The sequence below is a fragment of the Dermacentor silvarum genome, chromosome 6, assembly GCF_013339745.2.
Source record: "Dermacentor silvarum isolate Dsil-2018 chromosome 6, BIME_Dsil_1.4, whole genome shotgun sequence".
Taxonomy (NCBI): domain Eukaryota; kingdom Metazoa; phylum Arthropoda; class Arachnida; order Ixodida; family Ixodidae; genus Dermacentor; species Dermacentor silvarum.
The window spans coordinates 51,156,209-51,183,079 of record NC_051159.1 but is presented as its reverse complement, the minus strand read 5'-3'; the positions used below and the strand labels follow the sequence as shown (position 1 = coordinate 51,183,079).

Genomic DNA, 26,871 nt, shown 5'->3' with positions numbered 1-26,871 from the left:
CTTCAAAAAGCCACTTCAAGCTAAGCAAGGGGAAGGGAACCAATCATAGACCCCGGCGCAGACTTTATTCGCAGGGTATCCATTTTCACTCCTACCATTCGGCTCCTCTAATACTCTCTCCCCTTGCGCGCGCTCTTTTCGCATCTCCTCAGCTGTTGAGATAAGCAGAAAAGGTGTTAAGGCAGGCAATGTTATACGGACCACCTGTAAACAAGGAGAGCCTTTGAGTGGGTTGTTCAGAAAGCGTCTCGAGTCCCTGCCTATGCTTGCGCGGGCGGTGACATAAATTTGACGTAAGGAGATCGGAAGAAAATCACAATTGAATAGCTTTACGTTATAGCGGCCATAAACACGGGAAAATGCGGGAAGTATCCTAAGAATACTAATCACGTTAAGAATCTGTTCGCTCAGCACACGTTTCAAATGAAAATTTCAACTTGAAACCGCTTCCTCCAAGTCCTTGGCACTGATAGCAACCACAATTCTGGCGCGGCTTGTGGGACGTCCAAGAAGTATGGGCCCACTGTTGTGCCGTCTTCCAAAACATTCCGAAACCATGTGATTGCACCATTGAAATGTGGATGCGTTCGTCTTCTTGTATTTGAATGAAACGGGCAAATCATTGCTCATTTTCATCGCTAATACATGCCTCCATTATTATCCGAGTATCCATTAGTACCCGAGGCCCTGATGTGGCGATATGACGAGGTGGTGCGAATCTCGTCATTCGGATTGTTGCCTTTCGTTCTCATCTCCTCCATCACACTGCACTGACGGAAATCAATTTTTGTTATTCGTTGAAGAACAATTAAATCTAGCTAGCTAACGGCTTTGAGAAACAAATGACCTGAATACGCAAAAGGTTTCAAAGTCCGTGCCAATTTATTAGTATTTGATCTTCGTCCTTTTGCAGCCACGCGCTTCACGGGATGTGAGTGTCCACCTGGTGGACTGTCCATTTCGGCCGCTGCTGATTGGCGGGAGTCGTACGAGCGAGATGTCGTACGCTGGTCTCCTTCTCATTGGTGCCGCAACACAGTCAATCAGCACATCAGCAGGAGGCGAAGGGGGACAGCCCACTAGGTGGACACTAACAGACCACAACCCATCCTAAAGCTGAGCGTTCGCTCACGGCGTTCTCTCCGTACTGGGGCAGGAGGTGGAGTCGGTGCTCGTCCAGCCGACAGGGCGACCCTTGTTTTGTTGTTTGAGCCACTCGTAGAGGGGCTGAAAGTACTCGAGCATAGGACCGGCATCCATCTCGCTCGTACGGCCCTTGGTCAGCATGGACAGCGCCTCGGGCCACGGCCGCGACTTGCCCAGGGACAGCACGTCACTGAATAAACGGATGGGTTGATTGGGGGGAGGGGGTGATGGAGGAGGTTGTGCGGGTAAGTGAAGATGCGACAGTGCAGAGCGTTTCCAGCGCAGGAAAGGAATTAATACGTAAAACGCAAGCTCAGTGATGTACAGGGTCGACCACATCTACGGTGAACACCAGTGGCGTAGCCAGAAATTTTTTTCGGGGGGGGGGGGGGCTCAAGTTGCAACGCGGCCTCCTCCTTATAAACGTTGTCGAGGCATCAAATACATGAATAATAACTGCATTGCCATTGCCAATGCCATTCTATATTAGGTGCTGAAAACGAATTATTTAACGCTACGCACAGTCAATACAAGTAAATTATGTGTTTGTTTCATAAAAGAATAGCTTCGTATGTCCCAAAAATGGTGGCAGTAATAGCTGATATTAATGCTTCCGCGTTTTTTTTTTTTTGTCTATCTAATAAGTAAAGGAAATATCACGCGAACTTTAGAACTATATCAGTTCGAAACCAGTAAAGCAGTGCATGCAGCTGGTATGAAAAACGTAAAGGCCATAAAATGAACAAGTTGACAAATATTTTGATGAATTTTTGTCATTTAACAACCTTGTTTACATTTTGGTACATATGCAACGGCCAGGGAAAAACCACAATGACGCTGTCCTTCGTTGCAATGGATTGCGTATGTCCCAAAAATTGTGGCAGTAATAGCTGATATCAATATAAAGGTCGTATATTGTAAGTGCACCGAAATTATAGTTGCAACAACGAGTACATTAAAAAAGCAGAAGTTCCGCAAAATATACATTCGAAATGCGAAGATAGAATGGAATATACAAATGCCAAGATAAACGGCAAGAAAGTGTCGCGTGAAACCAAGTTCACTGCTTGTATACACAAAACCTCGCAACAAGATATTTAAATATACGTATAAGTCTGCAATAAATCTACGTATCTAAGGAAACGTCATTGTATATAATGCGTCAAACAAGACAAATAAACATGTTGCGCATTCACAGATAGTAAACTTCACGCATACGAGTATAAAGAAAGACGATCCAGACAAGAACAAAACTGTGATCTCAGAAATTGTGATATGCATTTGAGCCATGCTGCGATCGCGACAGCACCATGTGGCTATAATAAGAGAAAAAGAATGCAGAAATCAATACGAAAATGCGTATTTTAACTGCCTGCACAGCGGCAACAATTATTCTGCACCCAAAGTCAAAGAAGGCTATTGCTTCGTTTCAAAAAAGAAGTAAATACATGTAGCTAAAAAGGAAAGAAAAGGACAAACGAAAGTCACAGATGATGCGGCAAGTTGATTTACCTAACATCCGAGTGCGTTTTTGGGAAACGCCGCGTGTGCCGGGCTTTCAATGAGCAAGGTTTGTCAAAATTGGTTATTGATGTCCCCGTAATTTTTGTATTCCCAGGATAATTTTGATCATCATGCTAACTGTTACAATAAACGGTGAAAATTTCTGTGGTTTTAAAAGCTAATGAACAGTCATACGTTTTCATAATCACGAGCTAATATAGGAACGTGAAGGAACAGATATTTTTACAGGCATTGATTTTTGCTGCTTCGCTATCTAAACGATAAACTTCACTCGGCGGGGAGGTTTAGCGAAGCGTTCAGTAACTGCGGACACGTTGATGGCGACATCTCTGTGGGCGTATAGAAGCGCCAGCATAACCATGCGTTCCTCTTTGTAAAGCGCAAGTGGTTTTTTTAGTAATCTCACGTTTGAAAATCTCTCTGCGCTGGCAGTGGCACTGGAAGGGCGACTAGAATATGCAGCAGTTTGTACTAGAGCACTGCACGGGCCGATTTTTTCAGCCCGGGCCCGGCCCGGGCCCGTTTTTACGTTGGGCTGCCCGCCCGAGCCCGAACAAAACTTTTATGGCGAGACCCGGGCCCGGCCCGGAAATAATCTACGTTACCCGCCCGGCCCGCCACCCCTTTACCTTAGGCCAGAGGCCCGGCCCGAGCCCGGCTCGAAACCGGCCCGAACCCGGCCCGAGACCGAAAAATACATGTTTTTCAGAGTTGACACGCCCGAGAATAACTCGCTGCACGTTACATGCACACCACCAGAAAGCCCGAGCCCGGCCCGGTCCCGGGTCAAAAAGCACACGCCGTGCCCGAGCCCGTGAAAAAACTGCTCTAGCCGGCCCGGGCTTTCGGGTAAGCCCGAGCCCGTGCAGTGCTCTAGTTTGTACACATGTACATATAACCTGCAGTCTCCATGAGAGGGGGCATCTATTCCTGTGCTAAAACCTAAAAACACTTCGATATCGTTTCCTCAGCATCACACTCGACAAGGTAAACAGCCGTCCTCTTACGGAAGCCACAATTCTTGGTCCCTGGTCCCAGCCGACGTCGGAACGAACTGCTTTAAAAGCACTATTACGCTTTTTAAAAGAAACAGGACTTAGTGAAAAACTATAGAATTGTGCGGACAGATGTGTTTTTTTTTCTTTTCTTCTTTTTAATCTTGTTTTCCAATCTTTTCTGCCCTTACCCCATCCCCCTGTGCAGAGTAGCCAATCGGACACTTAACCTGGTTAACCTCTCTGTCTTTCACCTCTTATTATTTCGATAGCAATTATATGGACACTCAAAAGCAGATTTCTGCCGTCGGCGTCGCCGTCGCCGTGAGGTTCCGTATGACGTCAATGGAGATTAAATCGTCGCCGCGCGCCGAACGCTGTATGTGCGAGTGAAAGGGCGCGAGGGGGGCGCGCTTTCACGGGGAGTGAACGCACGGCGGAGAACAAACGCGAGTTCTGCGCCGTGCTCCCTTAAGGGCTGCAGAAGTAGGCGTCTCTTTCCAATGACCATATATGTAGAGCAAACGCGCCTTCTTCCGACGCGCGAGAGGCCGTGGAGGAGGGGGGGGGGAGGGGGAGGGAAGGGAGGCGACGTTTAGCTGCGGCACCAAGTGCTTATTTATATCAGAGGCTCCGGCAACAGTCAACAACGCCACACGCATTTTGAGCGAACGCGGGCAAAACGCCGACGGCGTCGACAACAGTTCTGCGTGTTGCCGGTGCTCCTGCATGTCCAAGTTTATACAGCTGATAAAGCTACTATCATTACTCCGTATAGCTCTCTACAAATTTGCTATCGCAATTGATGCTTCGCCTTTCAGGTGAAACTGCGACAACTTTTTTTCCTTCCTTCCTTCCTTCCTTCCTTCCTTCCTTCCTTCCTTCCTTCCTTCCTTCCTTCCTTCCTTCCTTCCTTCCTTCGATATCGTTGCCATCCTTGTTTACGTACGTACCTTGCACAAACAGTAAGCTGTTCGATTCCAGCAATATCCGTCGTTTCGTCAGCAAGTAAGGAGAAGCAGCCTGCAGCGTTCACTTTTGCATCTAGGCTTTCTTTGATAATTTCACCACAAATTTCTATAATTTGGTTTTGTTCGTCTGGTTTAAATACGAGGCATTACTGGGGCAACTTTCCAAATGGTTCTTCAGATGTGTATCTCCACAATCAGCTCACATGCGAAGAAGCGCTCTGGAAATAGCTGTATTTTCAGCGGGGGCTTTGCTTAAATCCATAGGACCAGTGTCCCTATCGCCACGGAGAGCAAGACCTTGCCGCCCGCAAAAAAGAACTGTCTCAAATTAAATAGGCCGTTGAGTTCCTTCTGTTTTCTCTTATTTTACTTTGCCTGCCCTGGTCCAGCTTATCGATCACATGTGGGCGCGCTTCCTGAAAATGTTTGGAGAAAATTATCAGATGCCAGCTGACAGTCACGGTGATATTTAATATTTTCGTGTGTGTGGAAGATTGCGAGCGCGTGCTTCCATTTCTGGTACGGCTTGGACACGCGCGTTCAAGTGCGTGCATGTTGGCCCAATTTTATAAAAACATTAAACCCAGAAAGTTCCAGAATTAAAAATCAGAAGCACGCCTTTGGAAATGTCAGTGTACTTTTCGCGTCAAAAGTGTATGAGAACTTTATACCCATCAAGTTTCGGAATTGAAATCCATGCGCTCCGTAGATTCCGGTGCCGCTGCGAGATGCCGCGACGCGCCCGCTCGCTATCGAAAATTCCTTGAAAATTTGTGTTCGGCTGGGGCTCCTTACGTTATGTGACTCCAGGTGCCTGGGCGTTTCCACGAAATCCAGCCCGAGATCGCAATTTTCGCGCCGAAATGTCTTTTCGAGTGTCAAAAAGACATTGTAGACAAAATCCACAATGATTCCCGGCGCCGGTGGTTGTTTTGGCCGGCGGTGCATGACAGCACGAAAAAATTTCAGGGGGGGGCTGAAGCCCCATCAGCCCCCCCCCCCCCCCCCCCCTGGCTACGCGCCTGGTGAACACCTCATTAGTATTCAAGCCGGTAAAACTACAGCGTTTATTCTACTTCCCGAGTGAAATGTTAGTTATACGATGTGTAATCATGGTGTCGATAAACATAATAATAATTTTTGTAATTATGTACTGAACATCAGCTTCTAGGATGTTTTGAATACTAATAAGATGTTCACCACAGATGTGGACAACCATGTACGTATGTGCGCTCACAGTAACTATTTACTTAACACTTACTTTAGTTTAACAGATTTACTCAGCCTAACCTAAAACAATGAGCCACTTATCAGACTCATTTAATATCCGATAAATTAAGCATAAAAATAACTTTGAGACATAGGAGAAAGAAAAAAATTAGTACATTGTACCTATGCAGAACAGAGAAAGAGAAGAAAAAGTTAAACAAACATCGGCATCGTTGACGTTGTTCTTATCAACCGTCTATACAATTATGTTGAAAGCATGTATATCGCAGAACCATATCATATATGCTATCTGTTTTCTTTTTTTTTTTTTGGGGGGGGGGGGGGACACAGCAATGAGTAAAACACCCGCCGAGGCGGCTTAGTAGCGATGGTGTTGCGCTGCTATAAGCACGAGGTCGCGGGATCAAATCCTGGACGCAGCGGCCGCATTTCTATGCAAAAGCGAAATGCAAAAAGGCCCGTGTGCCGTGCATTCGGTGCGCGTTAAGGATCCCCAGTTGGTCAAAATTTCCGGAGTCCTCCCCTACGGTGTACCTCATAATCATATCGTGGTTTTCGCACGTAAAACCGCAGAACTTTTTTTTTTTTTTTAAAGAGAGGGTTAGACGCCTCACCGAAATATACAACACTCATCAAAGCTGCAGTGATCGGTAAAATCGGGTCGTAATACGAGATCGAGGTGTTACACTGCTTTGAAACAAAGAAATAAATGAAGAAAGAAAGGAATATAAATAACCTGAACAATTTCCCGGCTTCCTTCGAGCGATAAAAGTCGCAAGTGTGCAGTGGTCCGACGTGCCCGGCTTCCTCACAAAGGGCTTTGTAAAACTGGAACTGCATCACAGCGGCCGTGAAGTACCTGAAAAAAAAGGGGGGGAACCGCGTAAGAAGGGTTAGAGCACTTGTTGATCTCATTGGCGCACGACATTCATTGTGTACCTGATGTAGGGCACGCTCCCAGAAATGTGGAACTTCGATGGAGCGTCGAAGTCTTCCGGTGTTCTTGCTACTCCGGGACAGATGCCTTGGTACTCCAGTCTGGTGGAATCAAACAACATGGATCACGTGAAGACTGCTCTTCTACCGAAAACATAAACAAACAGGCGGCGTTTGGGACAGCATGAACGCTGTCCGCACACACACACACATGCACACGCACGCACGCACACAGGCACGCACGCAAACGCAGACACACACAGAGGTCATCGTTCTAATCATGAGCGCTGTGATGCGACAGCGTTGTGGCGTCCTATCATTCGATCATTCCTTCGACAACCACACGAAGTTCCCCTTCTTTCCCATTCTCATTAGTGAACAATTAAGGAAAACGAAACAACGTAATTTTTGTCTTCGTTCTTTTCTTACGCCTCCTATACCGCGAAATTAACGAAAATATAGCTTTGACAATATTGCTCATCAGTGTCAACTGATTTAGTGTTTACCTTTAGTGTTTCTAATATTCGGCGCGAGTACCAATCGCGGCGTCATTTTATTCAATTATATGTACAATCCAGGCGAATTTTCATCATCACGGCCATTGGCCACCATCGTCGCCGCCGACGGCGTCTCTCGTGAGGTTCTTCATAAAGTCCAAGTGCGATAAGATCGCGCCCAGTGTGCCATTAACTGTGAGTGCGAGAAAGCGTGCGAGGGTGAGCAGAGAAGGATAGTGGCTTGATGCGGTTCGTCGTTTCGTGTGCCCAGTGTTCGAGGTCACGTGATCAAGCGCGCGCTAGGGTGGAGAGTAGCGCATGTGAGCGAGCGTCTCCTCCTCTAACCCGGCCGTGGCTGCGCATAGCTGTCCGCGTGGCTGAGTGCGTACTCGGGCCACACGCATTATCTTGGAGCTAATCTGCGGCGGGTGAAAAGTTGCAGCGAACTTAGATGGGTGGTCCCTTCATCTGCTCTGTCATCTCGCGCACCTATCGTTGTAGGTATCGTAACTCAAGCGTCGCACACGCGTTGAAGCGAGAAGCCCGAAGCGTTCGCTCCCCGAGGCTGCATGGTGCTCTGCATCACGCCATCGTAGAGACGAGTCTTCGCGGTCATTGAGTGAAATCAGTTCATGTTTGTCGGTGCGCGCGTGACACCGTGCTGGCTAGTTTAATTATTAAACAAACGTTCACGGCAATTTATAGAGCCGATAAAACTACGAACCTTACTTCGTGTGGTTGTCCGGTACTTTGCTATAGCTTTCGACGCTTCGCCTTTCAGGCGGAACAACCACTTTCTCCTTTTCTTTCTTTCATTTTCTTTTTTATTAACCGAGGAGCTAGATAGGTTGGCTGTTGCGTCATGTTTTAAATCGCACAGTTTAGAAATGACCAGAAAGCGTCTGTGTACACTGCACTCACAGGTGGTCCCACCAGCCCTTGTTGTACTCTTCGGGCTTGTACATTCCCTTGAACACTTTCCACCGCCAGAGGTCGTAAATGTACAAGGACGGCAGGGCGGCTACTTTATCCAGTGCGACCATGTACAGCTGGTTGATGTGTCTCTCTGCGGTCAAATGCAAATTGTCTCATTTAAAGGTCAACATGGTTGCAAATCAGAAATAAGAACCTCCCCCGTAAGCGTCTCAAACGCTTCTGCAATGACAGGAGTTAAAATACGAAAAGTCTAGCGCACTTAAAGAGAGAAAGAAAGAAACGAACAAAGAAACGCATGTTGTGATACGATGGCATGAATCTTTGACAATACTCAGACTTGGTATAGCACGTGTTATATGACATCGTTATTATATACTCATCATCATCATCATCACCTTGTTTATTTCACCACGAGATACACTCCTTTGTATATAACTGCTATAATGCTTCCTTACTGACTTTATGGTCAACCTAGCTGGTCACTAACTTCCTAACTGAATTTATGAATTAGATCCCTCCCCCCACTGCAGTGGGTCACTGGCTGTGGCGTTCTACTGCTGAACACAAGGTCGTTGGTTCGATTCCAGATCGCGTCAGCCGCGCATGAAAGGGGATGTAAGGCAAAAAAAAAAAAAAAAAAGAGCGGTCTCCTACGTAGTAATAATCCCAGATAGTCAAAACTAACCCATTGCCCTTCAGTACGCCGTCTCTCGTAGTTGTTGTGCTGCTTTCAATAATAAATCAATTATTGGCTCCGCCATACTTTACGTTCTCGGTGGTCTGTGTGCATTCGTGTCTGCAAATGCAAGTATCATGACTACTTTTGTAGCGATAACTCGCGATTGTACCCCATCCAGTCGTCGAGATATCTGCCACATTGCTACTACTACTACTACTACTTCTACTACTACTGCTACTACTACTGCTAATTATAGTAATAATAATATTAAAATTATATGAATTCCACGCGCTGTGGGAATCGACGTAAGCGAAGCTTTCGGTGCTGTTTGCGTTGATTAGCGATGATTGACGGAGATGTTGACGGCGAATGTTTCGGACCTTAAGCGTTCGTTGCAGTACGAGAGGGCTGGTGTGATGCTAAACGTTACCTGGCGTGCACCAATTGTGTTTGTCTACATAGTACACAGAACACACAGACTTGTTTGCTCGAGTCGTTATTGTGCGCCATTGTTCATATCCTGCGAGAAGGTTAACACTGTCATTGCCTCACACGGTGCATCGCATCGTGAAGCGTTAAACTTTATTTAAATGATGGGGCTTTATGTGTTCTCATGCTTTTGCGGGGAGCTCTCGCGGATAATTACAGCAGTCGAGAGTCGAGAGGGCATTGTGGCGATACAAGTTTTTCACGTCGCCTTTCCTCTCTGCCACACTCCCACCATATATATATATATATATATATATATATATATATATATATATATATATATAGGAAAATCAGAAGCACAACTTCGCGGTTATCTTAGGTTTATTATTTTCCCAACAGTTTCGGTCGGTGGACCGACCTTTTTCAAGGGATATATATATATATATACTGTGACGCACCTCCTCCCTCTCCCTCCACCCGCAACCTGACGCGGCGTGCCAGACAACAGCAGCAGTGGAAAAGGAGAAGGAAGATACAAGGAAAGCTTCGCTTTATTAATCGCGTTTTTTATTTTTATTTTTTTTTTTACAGAAGAAAGGAAGTCGTCAAAAGACAACTGTATATGAAGCTAGATATTGCATACAATCAGCCGTCTCAACGTGAAGTACGAAATTACCATATGCCTAAGAAATACTTATAATATCAGTCTGTGCGTATACATGAGAACTGGTTTGTGGCACCCAACAGAGAACTCATCGTAGCGATCAAAGGCGGAAACAGAGCGATACCTTTCCAACGGCATAATGACGTTTGCTGATCGTTACGTGTATACTTACGCGAGGCAAGAGCCCTGCCTTCTCGCTGCCGCTGAGCTGCATGATATAGTGAAGCACTTGCGTGACATTTCCATGACGGTTAATATATTCTGCATAGTTAAATAATATGCATTTTTTCCCGGTTGCGGTGATTGTAGCTAGACTATAGTTAGAACACTTACCGTTATCATCCGGGTCCTCCTCCAGTAGACCGATGGCGTGCAGATGCTTCGGGGTGGTGAAGGAGAGGGCTATCGTGTCTCCAACCGCCTCGTGAAAACCTGCAGATGTATTTTGTACGACAAATGAAATACCTAATATTTAACACACTATTACGACAGTATTGGCTCTTGAACATTGAGGTAACCCAATGGAAACCCACTATTTTTTCTCCGGTAAATGCGTTTTCACAAGCACTTCACAACGTGTAGTTTGTAATGCTTGTGCACCAAGTACCTCTGCGCAGCCGCAGTCTCCGGCGGCGGCGGCGGCGCGCGCCCGGCCTGAAAGTTTCAACGTGGACTTTCTAGGGACTCCACCGTCAACTTGCTTTCGCAAGCAAAAAAAAAAAAAATAAAGAAAAAAGCAAGCGCTTTAGGAGAGGAGACGACGGAGGAAAGAGTAGATGGCGGTACTTTTACTATATAGGGACTTCAGTATCGAAGATTCCTTGAATGTTATCGCGGATTCATAACCATTTAGTGTCTTGTCTAATCAGAATGCGCGCGCGCGCGGGCGACGTGAATACTGGTGTACAGTCAACCACGAAATTTTTCGGAACATGAGATCTGAGAAAAAGCTGAATATCTGCGCAGCCTCACCATGCAGCCGAGTATATTCGCATTTACAGGCCTCTACCAGTATATGTGAACAACATTGTGATCTTTGGTTTTACTGGTCACAGTTACAGGCTGCTCGGAAATTGAACGTTTTCTGAGATTCCGTGGTTCATAAACTTTTGTGGTTGACTGAAGATTCTATCATTTGCGTGAGCACCAGGGATTACTTTGCAATGTACTACGTCGATGCATGCATAAAATAGCCGACAGACTTGACCCGTGAGTTGATATCTCGACGATCTATAGACTGTGCTTGCAGATATCGTTGTGCATTGGATGTTCCGCGTCTTTCAGGCCACATGTTTGACCCATAAAAAACCTAGGGACCGAGTCCTCCCTATTGAAAAATCCATATGCCCGATAGCTCCCATATCAAATAATCCGATATGAAACATATAGGATCCCATACAAAAACCGGTTTTCGTATATGTCATATGATGTTATTGGATATAGGAGTTATGGGGAACACGGGGATTTTTCAGTAGGGCTGAAGGCTTTTCGTTCGTACATGCTCTGTGCCGTTAACGGGCCGGTCGCCTCCACTAATATTATTTCCACCATCAGGATTGGTTGCAATTTTTTCTTACGAAACAATTATAGCGTAAAAGGACATTTATGAAAATACGCCTTGACTCTTACTCACACGTTTGGCAGTGTTCGCTTCCTCACCGCGTGACTACAAGGTGACGTTATATTTATTGGTTATTATGCTACGAAACTTTCAATACAGGATCTCTAGATATTATTGTATAATATTTATACAAATGTCGTAAGTGCGCAGACAGCCTGGACACAGAAATAAAAGCCGAATAAGAGGTTCCGTATTCACAAAAAGCTTGTACTCCAGAAATGTTCGTAAGAGGATATCGTAGCCAATCCCGACGCTGGACATAATATTAGTGAATGCGGCCAGCCAATGGCCGAGAGTTCTTGCGAACGAAAGGCATTGCGAACTCGATCGGTCCAGATATTTTCAGCGAGGACCACGTCTATGATCGTATAAGTGGCAAGCCCCGTTAAAGCAGCGATTAACAAACGTTGGTAGCGTGCTTGGCACCGTTTATTATTCCAGCGTGCCCCTGAACCACGTGGTATGAAGTCGGAAGCGCTTAGAGGCACTGAGCTGGCAAAGCTTCTTTTTCCTTCTTTTTTTTTTTTCTTTTAACTTCACCTGGGTTCGCTCCTGTTCGGAAGAAGATGGGCTGGCGTGCGTAGAGGAGATCGTACTCGATGTGTCCCATCTCGTGGTGTACGACACGCAGGTCGTCAGCCTTCACTTGCGTGCACTGCTTGATCCTGAGTAAGGAATAGAGCGCACGAAGAGTGTGGTTATTGTGACGAAAGAGTAGACGAGCGCTGTTCACGCAGTGTGGGAAATCGTCTCGGGATCTTTGTTTTCGAGTTAGTCCCCGTGCAGTTGTGCGTAGAATAATTGTTCACTTTGGTTTTACGAGAAAGTTCCTGGTTGAGAAAGTAATGTAGTTTCGCCTGCATGTTTTTTTTTTTTTTTCGAGAATGTACCAAGTCTTTGAAGTGAGAGAGATAGTTCTGCTCCAGGATGATTTTCGTTGCCGTTCGGTCTGGACACAAGATACAGCGGTAGGAGTGTGGAACAATATTTCAGTCTATGTGAACAGCCGGTCATCAATGATCGCATCAAAAGTGTCAGGATTATAGCCATGACGGATAGCGTCAAAAAAAAAAAAACAAGGCAGAAAGGGGGTTGGGGAGCGAGGCTGTCAAATACTACCTTGGCTAAATCAATCCTACCGAGACTTTTGCTACAGTGAATGTGTTAATGCGACTATATAAACGTTCGGAAACGTCATATGCCGGTTTCAATGTGTACTGAAAGAACTACATTATTTAGCGAGTTCATACTTACAGAGGAAATAAAGGACACGTTATGGGCTATGTGTGCGAAAATTTTGAAGTGTGTGGGTTACTTATAGGGGCCAAATGAAAATTGCCGAAACCTAGTTTTCTGCCAGTTAGAGGCATTACATAAAGAGCTTATATTGTCTCCCCCGCTACTGTGAGAGAACCAAATGGGGCCGCAATTATATATTCGAGTAAAATAGGGGCCATGGCAGACCATTACAGAAAGTTTGTATTGTGCCGGTTGATTACAGCCTTTGCAGCAAATTACTTACACAAGGGATGCAGAGCTTTACAAGAGTGTTTTCCAAACAGCGTCGGGAGTTTACCAATCTCCCGAAAGAAGTCGACGTGCCGCCAAATTACCATTTCAAGAGAAAAGGTGGTACGTTACGGGCGATGTGTATGGGAAAAGTTTAAAGAGCACCAGTTAATTACGGGCCCTGTCAAAAATTTCTTAAGCAAGTGCTTCAGCACGTCATACGGCCGTTATAGGCAATGTTTGCCACAATTTAGGATGACTGTACGCGACACCAAGTTCGCATTCAATAGAATTAGAGGACACGATAGAGCTGGTGCATGAGGACAGATAAACTTTCTGGCTTAATTATAAGTTTTGTGAATAATTCACCACTCAACCCTCGTTTTCTTCCTATTATAATGCGTTACACGAGATTTAGATTGTTGGCATATAGCAGGTGATCAAATTAGCGTAGCTTAATTACTACTCGCAACGGTTTTGCCTGTGCGAGAAGGTGGAATAGCAAAGCGAGACCAAAAAAAAAAACATATTTTACACGGGGTTAATAAAAGGTTCTGCCGTGAATAATAATATGTTTCACTTCTCTGTTCTCAGCTTACACAAACGTGAACGAGACTGTATAGGACTAATTTCCGGCGAGCTGTTACGCGCGGGCTGAGCAAGGCTATGCCTGATGATATGTGGTGTTTTGTGGCGCAAGGGCCAATCATGGCCAAAGAGCGCCAAAAGCCTAGGCCTACCTGACGTCCCCGGTGCCACAGAAGTCCCAGGCAGAAGCGTGGCACACGACTTCGCGGTCCTTCGGTTTCACGAGCAGCGAGTTGGCCCAGAATGATTCCGGCATGGCCGGAAGCCCAAGGGACGTGAAGAACTCTTCGGCGAGCTTGAACATGTCCGTAACGGTCATATTCTGTAAACACAATTACGAATAATTCGGACGAGGAAGCACAAAAGGAAGCCAGCGTTTGAAAACTATATTCAGCTGTATGCAAACTAGCCTAAGCGCGTGTTTTGCTAAGGTAAAGGAATACTGACGTGACAGTTTTTACTATTCTCTTTCTTTTTTCGCGTTAAATTAAGATCCTCGAAGTCGAAACCCTAGAAAATATACTAGCAGACTTATGAGCACCCTAGATAATTTACTATTGACACGTGTACTTATTTATCCTTTTCTCGAGCACTGCATTTCAACCGCTAACTTAAGGTTATATCGCTCAGCGCCAAGACGCGCCTGCATGATTACAACTTACTCGAATGTTATCGTCGATTCTATCTGTTGTGCATGTTCTCGCCGAACCTTGTGTAATCAGATTGTATTCGCGACACGAATTGTGTAGTACTTTGTGGAAGGCACGCGGGCACCAGCGATTACCCTGGAACCATCGGTGAGTCATGCATAAAAACCAACGCACTTGACCAACACCACCTATAGATAGCACAAGGCCTGTTCACTCCGATCCATGACGTCATGCTACCCGGCCCGACTGCCATAGAATATAATGGAGACGCTCCCGAGTAAGCAACAGTGATTTATGACGTCACCGCTTTCGTCACGCCAGCCTAAATTGGCAATGGAAATTTCGGGCCAGGTAGCATGACGTCATGGATCGGAGTGAACAAGCCTTGTGCTATCTAGGTGGTGTTGGCTTGACCCGCAGATCAGATTTTCGCCGATCGTCGACTGTGTTCGCCGCTATCGTTGGGCTTGACTGTCGCCTGTTCTTCTGGACACAGGTTCGCCCAATAAAGAGTTACTTTCGTGATTCACAGTTTTCGCTATACTGCGTTCTTTAGCGTCACTATATACAACGTGGCACTATAGTAGCTTTTCTACGAACCATTTTCAGTATCGTTTCGCAGGAGAGGTGCGTGGTGGCGCCACGTCATGGCGAAGTAGGTGGTCACGTGGGAGGAAGAGATCGCGACGTTGTGGCGATCACTCCAGCTCGCTTAAATTGGTGGTCCCTTATGCTGCAACATGTCTTTTTTTTCGTGATGTCATTGTCTCACGTGACCACCTACTGCGTCATGACGTCGTGACATACACCCCTTCTGGGAAACAAAAACGAAACTGGTTCGTAAATTTAAAAAAAGAAAGGGGGGGGGGGGGGTATTGTAGTAAATTATCTGGGGCGCCCTGGGGCTTAGTATTTTTTTTCTCAAATGTTTGGAGGTCCCAGACCTTCATTTAACGGAAAGAACAGAGGAGTCAAAAATATCATGTCAGTATTGCTTTGATTGTTATGAACGAACAATGATCACATTTCATTTGGTCAACCTAGTAAGATTAAAAAGAAAAACTTTTCCTCCTCTAAGATGGCCCGAGTATGGATAAAATATCTTGAAACTCATGACGTCACACTGACGTGTTAGCGTTTCGAGTCTGGCGGGAAACTTCAAAATCGAAAAAAAAAACATACGTATCGCATTTCCCTATAGAATATCATTGCGAAGCCAGAAGTCGTTGCGCTAATAGCTGCTACGGATTATTCCTTCGTTAACATATTTGAACACTACGCCGACACTTCAATAGTACAGTGTTCCTGCTCAAACATATGTATGTTCAGTTTCGGCACCGCTTACCTTTTTTCTCATAGTGTCTGTTATGTTCACCGCCTTTTTGTCTGGGAAAGGCTTGGTGATCTCGTTCAGGGCGTGCCAGTGTTGGGAGTGAATGTGACCTGCATAGGCATCGCGAAAAACAACAAAGGGTATCTGAAAGAGCTTCTTCTATACACTGCAGCATACGACACCAACTCCACTGGCGTGTTACCGTTTCGAGTCTGGCGGGAAATTTAAAAACGGAAAAAAAAAATTAGGCCTCACATTTTCTATACAGCAGCGCAAAGAACTGGCAAGTTTATACTCATATGAGCACGCTATCATGGCGAATACTTGAGAAAGAGCAATGCAGTGTTTTTTGCAGAAGAGAGTTCTTGCATCTCCGTAAATGCGTTACCTATATAGTACCGGAAACAGACGTGCGCTCGTGGCGCCAACTCGTGACGCTCTGTTGTCAACTATAGCGCACAGACCTATATAATATTGTATACGACCATGCATGTTCTACCTATTTGTTGGTGCAAAAGAGTTGTTTGCAATAATCAGTAGCGTATGGCAGGTTCACCCGCCGTGGTTGCTTAGTGGCTATGGTGTTGGGCTGCTGAGCACAAGGTCGCGGCATCGAATCCCGGCCACGGCGGCCGCATTTCGATGGGGGCGAAATGCGAAAACACCCGTGTACTTAGATTTAGGTGCACGTTAAAGAAACACAGGTGGTCAAAACTACGGCGTGCCTCATAATAAGATGGTGCTTTTGGCACGTGAAAGCCCCATAATTGTTTGTGACAGATTTTTTTTTTTACTTTCTTCTCCTTCTGTACGTGAGAACAATTATGCAACAAAAAAAGCGCATTGTGGTTGGAAAAAAAAAAAAAACGTCCCAAGATGGCACCACCAGCGCTGCTGCGTCAATATATTCAGTGTTCCTATATTCCGTAAACTGCAATACCTTTTTCACGGACAAAAAAAAAATTATATAACCTGGTGTTGAGAAGAGATGGGTGATGACTTCTTTCTTGAAAGATAGTCTTATAACTGGGATGTGGATCTGAGTGACTTTGCACGTTACTGTCACGGAGAGACTACAAGACTCCTTGTGGGTGCCACAAGAAAAAAGAGAGCTGGGTGATTACGTGCTGACCTCATTCACTTAATCTACATATATGCGAATCCCCAGAAAATGCCTTCGATTTATTCTACACGGCAAGGCATGGCCGCCGATCATGGTAGCGCGATACCGCAGACTTACCACAAAATTACGCCTTGCTCAAGTGAAAATCGACAACAGCCCGAAGTAGAACACCCTGCCCCCCCTACCTATCCTCCAACCCGGAGCCTTGCGCACGGCGGAAGACGGCGCGCTTCTTTCCCGCTTTCCTTCCTTGCGTGCGCGACATTGAGCCGCGATCGCCGGCTTAGCCTCGCACTCTTTCACTCGCACATACAGCATACGGCGCGCAGCGACGATTTTATCGACCTTGGACTTTATACGGAACCTCACGGCGACGGCGACGGCAGAAATGCGCCTGCAGTGTTCATTTAATTGCTAACGCAACAGAACGACCTGCAACGTCAACCTGTCTTCGTAATACCTTCCGAGAATTTATGTGCAGGTCGCCGCTGGCCTGTCGCCGTCTGGCGCAAGCACGAAACTAGGGAGCCTAAATGCAAGCTCTGTTTAACGGTTTGCATGTAGGCTTCCTACACGAAACGCTTAAAAAACACCGTTGCATCTCTCGCAATCTCACGCCTCACGAAGGAGCCAGACCTGATTCAAAACACCAGGTTCTAAGTAAATCTTGTTGGAAGTTTTATGAGCTTTGTAATTATTCAAGACTGTTGAATTGACTGCAATCAGCAATAGTCGCAGCACATTAAACGCGAGAAATAGGCACAAATGGCGCAAAATATTTACGATGAGACGCAGAAGAAAAAAGAAAGAATTGAAGGGGAAGAATTAGTTCCATGAAAAGCGCCCAAACAAGGTTGAAAGGGAGCAGAAAACTAATACTAACCAATAGAACGTATATTTTAATGAACGACAGAGAAGCATCGGGGTGAATCTTGGGATCCTGCAAAGAGTGTTGGAGCGGATACATCAAGTGATAGCTGGAGCTTTTAGAGACAGGAGGGCTGCAGTGTGGATTAGAGAGCAAATGCGCGTAGCAGGTATTCTAGTTGAGATTAACACGAAGAAGCGAAGCTAGACGGCTCATCTAATGCGAGGGAAAATAACCGGCGGTTGACTAGAGTGACGCAATGAAGAGTGCTGGTGTGACTTAGCTTCTCTCTGCCACGATATATTTCGTACTTCGAACAACCGGAAAGAAAGAATGCTCCTCTGTGGATAACATATCAAGAATCGTCTTCGACTTGCAGACAGATCACTTCACAAAGAGTGGAAAGAACTAAGTAATGGTCGATAGGCAGTAACAGGCGCAAATGTTCGGCAGAAAATGCATATAGCAAAGACGCTGCTGTGTTGCGTTTGTGTGTCTGTGCTCTTGTAACTAAGAACGTAATACATACTTTGGGTTCTTGTTACTGTTAAACGTGTCTACATGTCACTCTTGTGAAAGCGCTCACAACTTACAAGATCTTCAGCTAGTAACAGCGGTCAGGGGAAGGCAAACGCAGAAAAGGACAGTAGTAGAGATTATGCATGGGGTGTGATTATAGATTAGGAAATTTGCAGGCGTAATATGAAGCGTGGCTGGGAGTGGCCGCCATATTACAGTGAGCAATTATGAAAAATTTCACCGACGATTACGACACTCCTTAATGCGAAATTTGAGCGCAGCTGTATAAGTATTTTCGTTTCGCGATATGCTGGCTGGCGCTGACAATCTACCTCGTGCGTCACGTTGAAGACGGAGCGAAGTATGGCGTGACGGTCTCACTTATCTGGAGATCGCGAGATCCAGCGCGTGGATGACGCGTGTGCGCGATTCACAGCAGCCGCCGCCGACAAATCTTCCAGGCGATGCGTGCTACTCTGGCGCCATCTCGTAGCCATCGTCGACGCACTACGCTTTTCTTCTCTCGCTTTCGCCATAGCGTCCTTCAGCTTTCCACCTTATGGTTCCGCTGCACCCTCCTCTCCGCTTTCCTCCTCGCCCCTTTCATCCCCCTCTGCGATCCGCGTTCGCTTTCATCTTTCGTTGTGCTCGTTCGCTCGGTTACGGCGCCGCCGCACCGCAGGAACGGGAACCTAAGAGCTGCGCTATAAAATTATCATGAGGATTATGATTAGGATGACTCAGTAGAGCCCGTGCATGGTACGTACTCTTGGGAAGTAATTTTAATATAGCGCTGCATCGAATCCACAAGAGCGCAAGAGGATTGACGCTGTTATCTGTCTGCTGTCTCGAGATACGTATCACCGTATATACAGTTTGCAGTGGCAAGCGACAGAAAACGGGGCTTACCGAGCAGGTGTGCAGGAATCGGACCGTCGTCCTTTATCTTGTCGCCGTACACGTCGACCAACCGTGTCCTGACGTATGCATGAAGCTCCTTGTACAGGGGCTCCAGCTGCTTCCACAGACGCGCCATGCTCTCCTCGAACCCTTCGGACTCGTACGTTTCCTGCCACATCTGGCTTGCGTCCTCGAATCCTGCAGGTCGAAGTCGGCACTGCCTGTTTGAGCTTAGTTCAAGAGCATGCAGTCTCTACTTTATTTTACAACATCACAGTAGGTGTCAAGGAGCTTCTGGTCACCACAATAAAGTACCAAGAAACGCAGCTAATCGTGTCTCCAATAATGTTACCGGGCTTTCCCGGTTACGCAACATCACAAACTTATGTCGGGCTGACCGCAAGAGAAGAACGCAAGCGTATACGCAAATTTTATTTCAATTGAAAAGTTGCAAAGCAAGTTGGTTCTTTACTGTTGCGTGATTATGAGTCCCCCGTATTTGCGCATACGTTGACACCAATTCTCTGGCTGTATAGTCACGTGTAATGAACACTCACAAACCTTAACTGTTCCTCAATGCCCGACTGCCTCCGGACAAAATTTGAATGAATGAGCGAAATACCACAGTTGTTTTAATGTTAAACGTCTGCTACCATAAAGTCCTCTTCCGTTCCTTATTGTTGTCTTTCTAAATCGTCAAAGCTTTTCTCTCAGTTATTTGCATATTGCTAGGAGAAATGCCGAACGCGACAGACTGCATACGGTGTAGCGAAACGGAAGTTCTGATGCTTAAAAGCGAATCGGCACGGCACAAAAAAAAAAAAAGAGGGGGGGGGGGGGGGATAGTACTGATGCACACGGAATTGACTGTCGTTCACGTGGCTGACTACATAGATTCACTGAATCATGCAAATGCACTCACCATTGAGCTTGGCCTGCCTTGTTCTCCAGTTCGACGTAGCGGAGGTACTTCTCCTTGACTGGCTTGCCCGACACTTTCCGCCACTCGTTCCAGACGTGCAGTAACTCGTCGTAGTTTCTAGAGTCCTCCAACGTGTCCTTTATCACTGGTTTCGAAAGTCAGTCACGTGAGTCACCATGAGTGAGGAGCTAACTGCGTACGCGTGGTAAGCAAGGTAGCCTAACAGTATAGTGCCGAAAATAAGAACAGTAGCTATAAGCACCGAGTGCCCTATCGAGGAAAAAAGAATATGCCCCATACACAGTAATGCCACGTAAACTTATGGGGATCCCATATAAAACTCATAAATAGAAACCCGTATGTTCCCATACATCGATTGAGGCATGTTCCATATGATACCGAAGGGTTCAAAATTGAGCTTGTTGGTACCTAATGAGAATGCTTAGGATCAGCGCAAAACGGCAAGACAAGAATAGACAACACATTGCGCAGACAAATAATTTTTATTTAAAAGAACACATATATACTGGGTAAATATGCGCAAACAGTTACAATTCAATACAGCTAGCTCGACACCAAATAGCCGACGTAACAGCCAGAGCACGCAGCAAAGTCCCGTCGTCATGCAGACGACCGTCTAGTTGACTGTCTAGATACTTTATCAATTAGACTATAAGCGATGGCGCACTGACGAATGTGGGGCCCCTCTTATATTGCGTATCCTTCGACACTTTCACGCTTTCTTTGTACTTGGGTCACCGAAGAATTTGACACTTATTCAAAGCCAGAGTACAACAGCCACTATGAGCCAACTGGAGCCCGCAATCAGTACAGCGCTTCAGCGTAACTCTAAATTTCACAAGTTAGCAACCCGGCCAGTGGCCACATACGTTTAGGCTGTACTGAGAGCAGCTGACGCCTGGCCTGGGCGCTAAGAGTGACGGCTAAGTGCTTAAACAGTCACACAGCGTGGCGGTAAGGGTTTGGTAACGGCGGGCATCGAGCACCAGATGTTGATGTCAAAAATGGTTCTAGCTGTTACAGTGACCTTCTTATAAGCATTGAGAACGTTAGGAATAAATCACGATTCACACGACGAGCCGGAGGCCAGATTCAGGCGTCCATATAGCGAGCCCTTGTGGGGCGAAAGTTGAATTCAAGTAACGTTATTCATCAGTGCAACGTTAGTATAAGAACCACGCGCAGTGCGTAAAACAAAGTAAAATTTAAGTTTGAAGCGTTGCGGTCTATGCACTCCGCATCTTCGTTGAGTAACACTATGCAGCTTGTCTTTAAAGAGCAATTATGTGACGTCACACAGCACCATACGGTTGTTCTATATACAGCTTAAACAGCGTTGCTGACGATGAGCGGGGCATCGAATAAGAAGTGCACATCTCTTCACCCATGCTAGCTATACAGTGATATATCACTGCACTTCACCGCTACCCTTCATTTCGCCATCTACAGTGTATATCTTCTGGTTGCATAAATGTTTTTTTTTTAATCAGTCAAAGAATTAATTTCTGCTGCCACCGAACTGCCATTTTTCTTATATTCGGCACGTTAGTATACTCGAAGTTTTGGGTAAATTTTCCAATAAATGTAATGCTCACTTACCTGGGTCCAGAGGTACATTACATTCGGCGGGCGATGTACAATTTCGTTTAAATGGGCATATCTTGGCTGACGCGTGATTTTGGCTCATGTCGGCGATTATTTGTACGAGCTGGAAGACAAAAACAAAAGTGAATTGATAATGCGAATTAATCGTTAGTTCCAAATCTGACTTTCTGGCGCTCCCGATGTCACAGACGTGCCTGCCTAATCAAAAGCCCCCGAAACGCACAAACGCTTTCCTTAGGCAACTGCCGAACAGATATGAATAAAATTTATTGCATTTAAAAGAGCAATTCTAACAGCAGTGACAGTGCAGAGTATATCTCATATTTAAATTTCTAAATGGTCAACGGAAATGGGTAAATCGCGCCAGTTATACAGAGTTGGAAAATTGATAATGACTAGCTTAAAAAAGTATATATGAAGTTTCCAGCTCCAATTTCACAGTAAGAACAGGTATTGTAATCATGTAAACTAAACACGTCGCGGAATTTAAAGTGATCAAGATTATGCTAATAGCTCCACGTGAAACTACTGGTTTGGCTATACGCGAATTTTCCGAAATTCTTATTCATCTATTTGTGCGATGTAGGTTTGCATGTATCGGTTTCCTCCATTTAAACTCGATCAGAAGGACTTAATGAACTATAACAAGCACTAAACTATCGCGGAACACACGTTGTAAAGATCCATGACACAACGGTGAGATGGCATTGCCAACCACCTTTTTGCGTTCCTGAGTTCCTCCTTGCCTATGAAGTTCCCGCTAGCGGAAAGCCTGACCTATTTTCAATTTCAGAAGTATATATATAATCTGTCAGTCTAATTTGAATTAGTAGTTCACTTTCGTAACACTTGAAGTCAAGATATACATCCGCTATGCGAAATATGTCATTTTTTATAGCTACGCAACCGAATACGAAGACAAAATGAATAACTGTCGCACGCGGTCGCAGACTCACAACTAACATTTATTGAAAAACAGGATGTGTAAGCATACATGATGATGATGAGGATGATGATGATGATTTATTGGCATTCCCTTTGAAACGGGGCGGCGACAAATAGTCACCTAGCGTGCTTGATTTGATCAGGTATACTATACATGTTCTTTATCTAGCATTTTTGTATACCTCTCGTTATTTTTATTTTTCAAAAATTGCTCCTCACAAGCGCCTCCTAGCGATGAAAATCCGGTGCGCTGCACCACAATTTAATAACTGAACACACGCCTTCTGGCACGACGGAAGGAGCTTTTAATTATCTATATAATTTACAGGTATTTTTTTAATGACCATACAGACTTTTTTATAAAGAATGTAATGAGCGCAGCGAACGTGGCGTTTTTGCAGACGAGTTCTTAGACAAGGTGGACGTATTTAGCCGCTAATAATGTGAGCTTCAGAAGACCAATTAACAAAAATTATTAATTACCTTTTTTATTAGTGCCTTGGGGCAACTTGTCTAAATGGCAAATTTGTAGACAGTCCCATTTCAATGCATGCACAGCCATATTTTAGTAAGCGAGCCTTCGCCTCTGTGCTGTCCTCTTCCCTTTTTTGTATTCGTCTTCAGTTGCGCCAGACTTGAAAAATAAATCCAACTCGCCCAACTTTCCATTCTACTAAAGGTGTCATACCTCCCGTTTTTCGTCGTCTGGAAGTATCGCGCTGCCCAGCACAGAGGTTCGCTTGAACACTGTGCGGGTCTGTTCATCCCTGAAGGTAGTCCACTTGAACTTGGTTATGTTCCTCCATACCTCCTTGTTGAGAACGCTCATCTCAAGACTCGCTTCAACCTGAAAAAAAACAATAAAGGAAGGAGTGTATGAGGGGGTGATAAAACACGACATCTCCCTATTACTTTTCTCAAAGAGACATATGCAGTGGTAACGAAAGTGACAGCTTTGAAAAGGTTAGGCACCAGGGATAGCTGCGAGCGTTGTTTATTTTGTCGCGTGCAAGCAATTACGCACATACGTGCCAAGGAGACAGACCGACAGACATTCTAGCCCGGAAATTCGATCTGAATTCGCTACCTCTATAAGCCCTTTCTGCCGACAGCTAGCGACCTGCATTTCGGCATGGATTCTGTGACGTCAGGAAGTGCCGGAGCCATCTCGTGCGCACCTTGCCGTGAGGTTATTCATGCCCACTGCTGTGTACGAGTGCTCCTGATGTAAACATACTCGATGAGAAAGCTCGGGTCGGACGTGTTGCTTACTGGAGAGAAGCGTTCGACAACTCCGAAGCCCGGCGGTCCTTGTCCCGCGTTGAGCTTCCATACCTTACGTTTCGTGGGCTATTTCGGAAAGCTGAAGAACGTCGTCGGAACCGACTTGCACTGCACGCACCCAAAGGCACAGCAAGGGCGTCGCGCCGTCACATTGTGTCGATAACTGTGTCGGCCCAAACAAGAGGACGAGTGTAGGAACTATTTCAGTTTTACCGCCGAGATGCATGGGTGCAAACGTAACTGCACGTATACCGTGCACATCCAACACGCACAACTCATGTCCATTTCGTCAGACGTCAGTGATGCATGACGGCAGACGGTTCAACTGCTACTTAAAAAAACTACAAATTTTCGATCGCGTCAAATACGCTAATGTTCTGCCAGTTTGCTGTGGGACTCGTTTAACATGCAATGAATAACTCAAGCTCGAAGATTTACTGTCATTGCCCCTATAAAGGTATAAGTGTCGTACCGGCATGTTGCAAATGGTAGTAGTCATGGTGCTTTAGGTGTTCCAATTATTTTTGTTTAGAAGATCTATCGGGTAAGGCAATCTGCTCTTGTAATCTCATCTTGTCGGTAATGAGCTTCTCCAGGCGTCGCGTTATACGCATTACAAAACGATGTTTGACATCGCAGTTGTAGAAGAATAAATTGTTGAGTTACTTAGTCTTGCATCGCTGTTGAGGAAAATTAGCGCAACAAAAGGACAACGCACACAGAAAGGAAATACAAAGACAATGGCTCATCAGCAAGACAGCGTAGTCACCTGAAAATTGCGCCTGCAAGGTTTGTTTCGATCGTTATAACCCGTAGGTCTGGAGAAAATCAACGAGAACGTCAAAATAAATACCGCTGTTTCTTTTGTTTAAGGTGTATAAGGACGGAAGTTGCCTCTAAACGTGAAAGTGTCGACCTCTGCAAGGTCACTCCGAGTTGAACGTGGAAAGACCTCTGCTTACGGATTTGTTCTTGTTGTACTCCGTCAGGTTGACCGAGTGGTTCCAGCGTGCGTAGGAGACCTTGAGGCAGGCCTCGGTCAGCAACCCTTCCACGTCCTTCAGGTAAGCCTTGGCCTGGTCTTCATCTTCCAGCGTCCCTTCCACGGGTACCCTGGCGGCGCAGGTCACGTGGCCCCCGAGAGCGCAGACGCAGAGCACCACCAGGAGTAGCCCGAAGACCACGGACGTCCTTCGGTTGGTAGCCATGATGGCGCCTGGTCCGCGGCGCTGTCACGGTGGCTACTGCGACGCCGACACTGACGCCGCGACAGCGGCTGATTTTGGCTTTTTAAAGAGCGCGCTCGTAGTAAGTTTGTTTTTACCGGGGCAAACCGGTTTCCGGGTTCGACAGCCTCACCTGTGTGGTGCGGCTCGGACGCTGCGTCGAGACAGCCGTCGCCGTGGCGCGATCCGGAACAGGTCACGGGCCGCCAGAGACCTGGAAACCAGTGCATTATCGGCCGAGCGCCCGTTCGTGATGGTTTTTTTTCTGTGTGTTTGTTTCTTTCGGTCTCGCTCAAACTCGACGCATATCGCTCACGGGGAGAGGAGACTTGTTCTTTGCGCTGCTCTCTGCTACGGTGAAATTTTGAACGCAGCTCGATCAGCCGGGACCGGCAATTTTTGTCTTCCTCTTCATTGCACTAAATCTACATAAGTCGGCGATATATAAGCAAAAAAAGCGCTGACAATGCCATTGTATGCGATTCAAAAGCGATAGAAATATTGTTGCGCCATGTTTTGAGTATCGAAAATGTTAAGTAGCACACAAATATTGAGAAATTGAGTACAGTTCTGTATTACGAAACAATGCACGCTTACTGAACATGACTCAGCACTTGAACTGCTTTATATTCCGAGTAAATCCCTGCGACCAGTCTTGAAGTAACTATACCCAGAAATTAAGTACGTCTCACAACTTTCGTTTCCAAATATCAACCTGCTATACCACAAGTAAGCCCGCGCATGATCAACACAGCAATCATCACTAAACCAAGAAGAGCGTAGTACATCTCGACGTCAATAATTATAACCCTTCCTGTAGCCTGGGAGCGACCGTGAATCCTTGAGTCAGGTTATTTTACGTTGCCTATATCGTTCAGGTCACCCAGCTGGGCTCGCATATACCGAAATCAATTCTCTCAACCGAACCTTATGTACAAAATCGCATTATAGGCGCTTCTTTTTCGGGAAGATCTAAACAGAATAAATGCTCTTTTGTGGAGACTTTTCTTTTTTTTTTTTCTTTTTTTCTTATTTGCACGATTATGCCGCGGGGCATTGACCACATATATACAGGATACTCACCTTGCTTATAGCTTTCCGTGTATACGAACTCGCCGAATTCTTCGCAACGTTTGACACCGAAGTGAAGCCACCCTCGGTCTGCTCTCACAACGTCTGCGGCTGTCGTGCCTTGTAAGTGAAAACACATTTCGTCGACAACTGTTTACCGCCACCCGCAGCGGAAGATTCGCAATCGCTAACCCCCTTCCGCGTGACCAAGGAATTTTTGAAAGAATGCCAATGGACGTGACTGGTTAACGCAATTGAGCGTTTGAAGTGTCAACACTAAGTAAGAGGTCTTAGGATTGCGACAGTGGTGGTGGATATGATAATGTCTTCCTTTAAGAAGCTCGGAAAAGCAAAGCCAGTAAGCAAGGGAAGCTGCGGTGACCTTTGGGGTATCTTTGATGGCCAACATATTGCGTGACAGTATGAATTTGGCCCACCTGGGTTAAGAAGCCGAAGCCGAGCAGTGCGTGCATAGTTTGCGAAACATAATTTCACATGTAGGTTTATCAGCGATCTCAGTTCTTATACGGCTTGATCATTACACTTGCACTTGGTGGGCAAGACTGATTTATGGGCCCTTTGTTTACGCGGTCCTTCTTCATCCGTAAGCTCAGTATTCTCTACATGTATCGATGTTGCTAAGTTGTACTCAGGTAGGCGCGAAAGCGGCCTGCTGTCT

General features: G+C 45.8%; 1 pseudogene; it reads right to left on the bottom strand.

Annotated features, from left to right (window-relative positions):
* Positions 1-771: 771 nt before the first annotated feature.
* LOC119455497 (angiotensin-converting enzyme-like) lies at positions 772-26,408 on the bottom strand (annotated as a pseudogene).
* Positions 26,409-26,871: the final 463 nt, after the last annotated feature.